Raw genomic sequence first — 9,973 nt, forward strand, 5'->3', positions numbered from 1 at the left:
AAATCATTTACTAGTAAGCAATTTAATGTTTCATATTTTTACTTAACAAATACTTCGTAGTTATGTTTGCTCCCTAATTTTTTTTTTCCTTCGAATAGAGTTTAGGAGGAGCTACTATCACATATTCACAGTAGAATGGCTTGAATCTCAAAAACTTAAACAAGATGGGGATGTTTTTGTTCTCAAAATACACTTAGAGCTTACGGTTTTTGGTTCAATATTTATGGGCCAGGTGCTTTAAAGTGAGCGGAGAGGGTAAGTAATCTTCACCCCTAAGTATCACTTACCAAGTAAATCAAGACGTTGTAAATGAAGGTCTCTCGGTATGCAAGTATGGAAAGTAGGTTTCTATGAATAAAAATTACGAGTAGGAAAAATTGCTATTAATAAGACATCTTTTAAGTGGTTGTTTTTAAACAAGACAACCTTTTGAATTTTCCTGAATATTACTTCGTATAACCTTTGGTGGTGTCAATTTTGAACTAGATATAAACGGAGAATCAATTTGGGAAAATTTGTTGTCCTAAAGTTTCCAGGCGCAAATGAGTGAAATGACTACAGATTAAAAAAAAAAAAAAAAAAATTCCTCTATTGCGCTTCACGCATGCACAAGAAGTGTGTGACTGTGTGAGTAGTAAAACCAAAAACAAAGTCTAGAACAGAATTTTAACAGCTGAATTGACTGTGTATCCTTTGGTACCACGTTCACTAATATATCATCAGGACATTCAATTCCACCTTTGTAAAGTTCCTCCTTTGTGCTCTTACGTACTTCACTTTCATTAGTCTACTCTCTTCCTATTTTTGGTTCTCTCTTCCGTAGACGGAATATAGAGAAGTAGCTCAAAAAAGAACCAAAAGAAAATGGCAGGAGGAAGTTTTGTAGGAGACAGAGGGGGCCTTGAGCTCGAGGCGAATCAGGTGGGCAGGTAACAGCCGCTGTGGTGATAACCTGTACTGTTGCTGCCTCTGGTGGACTCATTTTCGGCTATGATATTGGCATTTCAGGTATCGATCATTCTTCAGCAATAAAGCTAATCCATTTTTATTTTAACAGTATATATTGAGCATAGTTCTTGCATACTTGAAGTTGAACAAAGATAATATTCGATGTGTGTTCACTCGATCTGTTCATTTTAAACACGAATAAAAGGAGAAAACAAAAGAAAACAGTTGTCATTTGGCTGAACTTAATAGTTGTTATCTAGTAATTTTGATTGACTGGTAGATGAGATTAGATGATTAACAGATATGGTTCTCCTTTGTTGAATTATCAATTTAGCTGACTTATTGTATATTTAGAGAATTTACATGACTGAAGACAAGTTCAAATATTCAACTATCTTATAAAATAATCGAATATTCAACAATGTCTTGAATTTCCTTCTTTTGTACCTCAGGGGGAGTAACAACAATGGTACCGTTCTTAAGAAAGTTTTTCCCACTGGAGAAATCAGGGGATGCCAAAACAAATATGTACTGTATGTATGATAGCCAAGCATTGACATCCTTCACATCTTTTCTCTACATAGCCGGATTAGCCGCTTCCCTAGTGGCCAGCCGTATTACTGCAAAGTTTGGACGCAAGTTCACCATGGTGCTCAGTGGCTGCACCATTCTTCTTGGTGCTGCTGTAAATGGTGCTTCTCAAAATATTGCTATGCTCATCATTGGCTGCATTTTGCTAGGATTTGGTGTTGGTTTTACGAATCAGGTTAGCATAATTTTTTTAAAAATTAGTGTGTTTGGTGGCCTTTCGAGCTAATGCTGTTTGTTAATTTTGAGGATTAGGGACTAATAGAGACCCTTTATTCCCCTCAAAACAAAGCTCTTGCAAGTTTCGTAATTCACATATTTGTAATTAATTTTTTAATTTATGTGGGATGTTCCCATAATACCGTCTCATAAACTAGAAATGGTATATGATTGTTGTGAGTACGTAACTAATTGTTGTACCAGCATAATAAGAATCCTCTTTTGAAAAAGATGGTTCCCCTGCATTACAATTATAATCTGATCATTATTTGCTTCGACTATAACATTTAAGTATTGTAATTCAAAATCATGGCCTTATACCATAGGCAACACCATTATATCTATCAGAGGTGGCACCTCCAAAGTGGCGAGGGGCATTCAACACTGGATTTCAGTTTTTCATAGGCATTGGAGTGGTAACAGCCAATTGCATTAATTATGCAACAGCAAAAAAAACCTGGGGATGGCGGCTTTCCTTAGGCTTCGCAGCAGTCCCAGCAGCCATAATGATCTAGGAGTTCTGATCATTCCTGACACCCCCAGCAGTTTGGTGGAACGAGGCAAGATGGAGGAGGCTGAGAAGTCCTTAGAAGGCAAGGGGATAATACTGATGTAACAGCTGAGTTTGCGGAGCTCATCAAGGCTACTGAGTTAACCAAAGCAGCTAAAGAGGAGCCCTTTCAGACTATTGGCGATTCTTATCCCATTCTTTCAACAAATTACTGGGATCAATGTCATTGCATTTTATGCCCCTGTCTTGTTTCAGTCTATTGGGTTTGGTAGTGACTCTGCCTTAATTGCTGCAATCATTCTGGCGTTGTTAATCTGAGCTCCATACTTGTGTCCACTTTTTTGGTTGATCGATTTGGTCGAAGGTTCTTGTTCCTGGAAGGTGGTGTTCAGATGTTTATTTTCCAGGTACATTATACACTCAATTTACACCACCTATTCCTTCCGTTTCAAAATATAGTTACATCACTACATGGTTTTGGACCACCTCATTGTGTGCAGCTTTGGCCTAAAAATTATAATATCTGTCCAATTCAACGAAAATGTAACACGACTTCTTGAAATGAACCTGTGTCAATGATTACCACATTTATCCTGAATTAGTAAGTCACATGTCTATTATAGACAGTTCCAAGATCATACTCACAGGCCACTTTGAACATTAACATTTAAAGGATACCTTTAACTATGTGAATTAAACAATCATATACGAGAACTGATGGCAGTGTAGTTTATCTTTTAATGTCATATTAGCTCAGAAAATATGGAATTTTTATTATAAACTTGAGTATGTCTAGTTTTCTATTTCTATCTATCCATCCTGAAGATCACAGTGGCAGGAGTTCTAGCAGCAACAACAGGTATATCAGGAACGGAACACATATCCAAGGGAAACACGGTGCTAGTGCTAGTTTTCATGTGCATCTATGCAGCTGGTTTCGGTGGTCTTGGGGACCCCTAAGCTGGCTTGTGCCAAGTGAAATCTTCCCATTGAACATTAGGCCAACAGGCCAAAGCATAAGCGTTGCTGTTAATTTTGCCACCACCTTTGTACTTTCACAAACATTTTTATCAATGCTGTGCTGCTTCAAATTCGGTGCCTTCTTCTTCTATGCTGGTTGGATTGTCATAAAGACCATCTTTATTGCGTTGTTCTTGCCAGAAACAAAGGGTATACCTTTAGATTCTATGCATATTGTGTGGAACCAACATTGGTACTGGCACAAGTTCGTCAAGCAGGAGCCTTAATACGCGATTTATTATGGAAGAGTGCTAGTGAATCACGATCTGTTTACAAAGACAACAAAGTTTAGTTTAATAGTAAGCTGTCTTAATTGTACTTCATAGTAGTACATGTTCTGTTTAATTCTGCGATATCAACCTTGAGGCTGTTGAATTGGAACCAGTTCCAGAAATGGCTTTCTATCAGACCAATAATAGCCTTAATCTATTATGAGATATCAAGACTTTGATTACTAACATAATTTATCTTTTAATTTCCAAAAAACATATACTAGTAGAGTAAAACCTCTATGTGACATTAATATCTTCGAAACTTGAAATGATAGGTTAGTATAAGAATGTGCTAACGTCATATTGGTCTATCAAATAAGAATGTCTGACAGGATAAAAGTCATCATCTAAATAAATAAGGCCTATCAATTGCTGAAAAATATGTGTTCCAATTCTTAGTTATGATGTTTTAATATGTTCCAAAAGATCATGCACTCACTCAATTATCATTATCTATTTAGAAGTAAATATATATAAAAAAAAAAAAAAAAAAATTGATAAAAAGAGTTGTAAGTAATAATTTGGACATTTAATTCAATCTTATTGACTAACAAAGTCTTAGGACAATAAGTCCTTGTTCAACAATTAATATTGAATTCAACTTATTAAAATGATGAAGATGGTCCAGCTGCTTTGAAATTGGATTCCTAAATATGGAAATCCGAGTTTGAAAGCATTTTTTGGATGAAAAGAATTAATGAGAAGTGCAATTTTTGTGTTTTAAAATTGCTGTTCAACATGGCCAAGATGGGTCAGTCAACACACTGTATGAACTCAACATGAGTTTGATGGTCCACCAAATTTCTTCCGAGTGACGGTCATTTGTTATTGGCTGATCGTCAATGGAACAATCGGGCTGGGCTAATTAACGGGTCTATCCATGACTTAATTGTGTAAAGTGTATGTGGACCATTTATTTTTGACAAAATTATTAATAATTTTTTTTCAAAGAAATTCTTCAATATGTTTAGCTTAAAAATGTTACAACACCAAATGTTGATAGGATAAGTGATTGTTTGGTAGTATTCAGGGCAGCAAGTGGGACTCTCAACTTCTCAAGGCTCTTTGGGAACCCTAGGCAAAACCTTGATACTACGTATTTAATCTTGCTAGGTCAAAAAATGATCTATGAAAGTCAAATTTGAATTGAAGGCTATATAATACACAAAATTGAACCAATTGGGAGGTTTCGAGATCTGGTATTGAAGATTCACAAAACAATATGGGATGTATTTTAGGGTCATATAATGTTGTTTAGGCCCATACACGACCATTAGTCGACAAAATAAAGGTCTTGTAAAAGCCTATAGCCCATACAAGGAGGCGTATACCGATGCAAAACAGCACTGTTTAAAGGCAAAGTTGATGGTTCTAAGTTTCCAACCACTTAAATGGCTTCCCGGAGTGTTGTGGGGTGCATGGGAAACACCTCGATCTCTTTCCTTTTCGAATACGGAAAAGTCCAAAACAATCCAAAAATAAAGGCTATAATTCACCATTTTGGACCAATTTCGGAGTTTCAGGATCTAGTGTCGAAAAATCTCTAGATACGTATTACAAGGTACATCTCGAGATCATATAATGTTGTTTGGAATCATATATGATCATTGCATGTTTTCATAAAGGTATGATCATTATATGTTTTCATAAAGCTATAAAGAAATTGACGTAAGTTGTAATTGAGTAAATTGGTAGTTTAAAGGCAAAGTGGACGGTTCCACCCAGCCTAATGGACTCTCGGGGTATATTGAGGTCTATGGGAAGCATCTCGGCATGGTTTTTCCTCGTGTTCAAAAAAGTCCAAAACTGAAGGCTATACAACAATTTTGGGTTGATTTTGGAAAAAAATTTCAAAATTGAACTGAATGTGTGGGGTGCCCCTCGGGGTCATATGAATTGGTTTGAAATAAATATGCTTATAAAGTCCCAAAAACGAGTTTAGTTTTGTTCATCTATATTGGTTATACAAGACGATGAAGAGATGGTTCAAATAATAACCAACTTGTCATCATGGGGTCTGTATGGAGTCCATCTTTATTTATATTGTTGGTTATTCCCAAATTCATTATAATGTTGATTGTTTTCAATATTTATACTAGCTACTCGTAATGTAATTATAATCATTCCCTTACTCACTACCGTAGTACCCTACTACGCATATGAATTGTGCTCGTGATTGAATTCATCGACTTTCAATCTTTCATTACTATAGAAACCCGAGTATAACTCGAGAAATTATTAGTATATAATATTTAAATTTTCAACGCTTTTATCAGAAATTTTTATGAGTATTAGGAAAATATTTGATTATATTCCGAAGCATGTTTATCACACACATCGCATGTCTGGATTGCTAGGCCAATAAGACATGAAACAAATAAAAAGTACAAAGTAATACGTATGTATGCATCATGCATGTAACTCGGGTGGCGTAAGAAATTGCACGGATTTACACATGAAAACTTACAATATAAAACAAACATGCCTATTAACCGAAGGTTATTATAACCCTACACAAAGAAAATAATGTAAGAGTTGATGAATTGAAGTAGGTGTATGGGAATTCTATTTAATGCCGAGTTTTAATTAGAAACCAAGAATTCATTCTTTGTACCTTAATTAACATATATAGAGTGGTCAAACCCTAGCTAGTTAGGGTTAGGGATCTCCCTCATCTACTTCTTCCTTTTCTAGATGTTTAAATTCTATGACACTAAGGAGTACTATTTTTTGTACTAAGTATTACTTACTCTATGATTTACAATAATTTCATTCTATAAAAATTGAATTCCCTTGAAAAAGAGAAATGTGATTGAATATTGAAAATATGTGGATGGAGTCGAAAACCTAAGAGACATGGGTTGTTTAAATTGCAACACATAGTTTTTTTTAAAAGTTAGTTTGAAGGAAGACTAGCTAATTTGGAAAATTCAGATCACGTACTTGTCCATGTTATATTATTTTCCATGTAGGGGATAAATTTGTTTAATTTAAACAACCAATGTTTTTAAAATCATGGTAATATATATATTTGCAAAATCGATAATGTTTTGAGTTTTATTTGTTGATGTTTCGCTTGTATGATGTAATACATCTCATTCCTTATAAAAATTTACATAGATTTATTTTCTTACATACTCCGTACAATTATATAATATGTAAGGAGTACTCCACCTCTAGAGATGAGAATAATATATAGTCACAAAAAATTGAAGAATATATACAATAGTAGTTATGCATGTTGGGATATGTTTGATCATGGAGATCTATTCACCGTAAAATAATAATAATTAGTAACAATAATTTTAGATTAATAAAAATAATTTTTAATTAGTAATAAATGAAAATCAGTAACTTCAAAGAACAACTACAATAAAAAAATCAACAAAATAAGTTTTAATCAGTTAAAATAATTTCATTTTAGTATAAATTAGATGAAGTGAATAGGGTCTAATTCTACCTCCTGTATATACCCCATTAACCCCAAGCTTGGGTTCGAAGTTTCTCACCTCCTTTTCCCTAAGCATGACAACATGGCACTACACTGTTAGAGATAGCTAGCTAGGGACTGGGTGTGGACCTATTGTGTCATTACTCATTACCAAAGTAGTTTAACTTATTAAAAGGCTTGAGCTTAGCTTGATAATTAAGTTATATTTAGGGAAAAAAAAAAGAGACATACATTTTGTTCAAGTAAACCCAAATGCCCCTTGGACATAACTTACTAAAGTACCTCATTTGATCAATGAGATCATATATACATATATGGGATTGATCAATCCTAGTTGACAAGGTTGCTTCGTTAGTAAGTTATGTCAATACACCCTACGGAGTACTTGGTTTAGAAAGTAATCGTATCAGAAAGAAATTATATCATACTTAGAAAAGTTGTACCTCCTTAACCACTTGTTTAAATGATCGAAGAGTTGAATAATGTTTCTTAAATTCTTAGATCATATATCACTTGCATCGATTGATGCATGATATTGTACACAGTATACTACAGTACATATATAGTATCTTTTTCAAAGAAAAAGAATTACAAAGAAATAAGGTTGGCAAAACACGTATCGGAGCTACTATTGTCCGCGAAGTGGTTGGCAAATCATGGACCTACTCAAGACAATATAGTTACCAATTTTCATGATCCTCCCTTAAATTTAACTTATATGATATTTTAGCTATTTAGAGGTGTGGCTTTACCACATTTAATTCTTAGCCAGTCTTTTATTTATTTTGTTTTGGACATGACACTCCTTTGCACTAGGGCTGAACAAAACTACCCAAAAAACCCCAAAACTCAAAAATCCGATCCTTAACCGATCTAAAAATTAGGGTACCCGATCCGATAACCATAACGGTTTGAGTACCCGATCCGATAATTTGTTATCGGGTATGGTTATTGGGTATCATTTTAAAATTAACGGTTACCCAATCCGATCCGATAAGCAATTTTTTTTTTTTTTCCTACTTAAATCTATTTATCCAAAATCTAAACTCTTACTTTACTTCATAATCATTTATAATATGAATGATTAGTAATATTATAAAAAATTTGGTCAAGATCATGTGGTATTGTTGTTAATTAGTGTTGAATGATATCATAATAACTACATTATTAAGTTTAATTATCATTATTGGATATCTTATTGAGTACCCGATAACCGATTTGAAAATTCGGGTACCCGAACTTATCAGTTCGGCTAATGGATATCAGTTCAGCATCATATGTGTCATAATAATAACTATTTATCGCCTACGTGGCGCGACACTTGGAGGAAAATTGGAATGCCAAGTGTCGCTGTCTCGTGGCCTGGGACCGGTTTTATTTATTAGTGACTAGTACGTACCCCTGGGAGATGCCCCGAGTTCCCTCCATAATATATATCCTTATGTTTTAAAAATCCTTACATTAATTGGTTACTTATAAAATAATTATAAGGAATAATTATAATCTCAAACGGATTATTACTAATGTCTAAATCTATCCACATTTGAAACATTAGTTGCTTTAAATGTTCATAATTAGATGAGTAATTTAATTTTACAGTTCCATTGACATTTAATAATGTGTATATTTAATTTTACAGTTCCAGTGAACGACTTTATTTATTAGTGATATGATATGATATTGGTAAAAAAATTTATCAAGTTTTGTGCCCGGGCAATGCTCGGGTTGTTGATAAAATTTTAGGATAAACTTTTTGGCTTGAATATTTATTAATACGGTCATGTAATCCCTTTTGATAATGCAAGATATTTAGACATACGATATTCTATCGCTTATTTATAGAATAATGTACTTTTTGTAATTTTGTTTGTAAATAGATATCTATGTTATTATTGACTTGAAATTATTGTTATTGAACTTAAATTATTTGTATTGAATTGAAAGTATTTTTACCAAAGCAAAAGTATTTTTACCGGTTAAAACTTATTTTTGTTGATTCTCTATTATTTTTTTTACTAAATTAAATATATTATAAATTGATCTTATTTTATAGAACTTTTTGAAACGAATTCTATGATGGAAATAAAACCGAGTTATAGGATATTTATTAAAAGTTATGTTTAATTTTGTATATATGAAATATTAGAAGTATAGTGAAATAAAACTCTATACAACATTTTTATCTTAAAAAATCTATAAAAAAATCGCTTACTTAGCATCATATGTGTCACAATAATACCAATTTGTCACCTATGTGGCTCGACACTTGGTGAAAAACTAGAATGCCAAGTATCGTTGTCTCGTAGCCTGACTGCGAGACTGGCTTTATTTATTAGTGATATGATATGATATGATATTTAATATATCAAAAGGATTATTCAAATAGTATAAAATAAGATATCTATGTCATTATTGAATTAAAATATTTTTATTGAACTTAAATAATTTTACAAAACCGAAAGTATTTTTACCAAACTAAAATTATTTTTACGTATCAAAACTGATTTTTACTAATTCTCTATTAATTTTATAAAATAAATATATTATAAATGGATCTTATTTCAAAGAACTTTTTTAAAACGAATTTTATGATGGAAATAGAACTGAGTTATAGGATACTTATTAAAATTTATGATTAATTTTGTATATATGAAATATTAGAAGTATATCGATAATAAAACTCTACACAACAATTCTATCTTAAAAAATTTATCCAAAATTTGCTTACTTGGCATTATATGTATCACAATAAAACTTATTTGTCGCCTATGTGACTCGACACTTTGGCGAAAAATTGGAATGCCAAGTGTCGCTGTCTTGTGGCCTGACTGCGAGACCAGCTTTAATTTATTAGTGATATAATATTAGATTTGTGTATATTTTAAGTATTATTTTTTCGTGATTTTTCTTATATCTTATAATGCACGGCCTTATGATATCTTATAATGCACGTGATCTTTACCA

At 32.8% G+C, this 9,973-nt stretch overlaps 1 pseudogene; it reads left to right on the top strand.

Moving 5' to 3' along the window:
• The first annotated feature begins 309 nt into the window (after window positions 1–309).
• On the top strand, window positions 310–3,513 carry LOC110739092 (annotated as a pseudogene).
• Window positions 3,514–9,973: the final 6,460 nt, after the last annotated feature.

This window comes from Chenopodium quinoa, unplaced genomic scaffold, assembly GCF_001683475.1.
Source record: "Chenopodium quinoa cultivar QQ74 unplaced genomic scaffold, ASM168347v1, whole genome shotgun sequence".
NCBI classification, from domain to species: domain Eukaryota; kingdom Viridiplantae; phylum Streptophyta; class Magnoliopsida; order Caryophyllales; family Amaranthaceae; genus Chenopodium; species Chenopodium quinoa.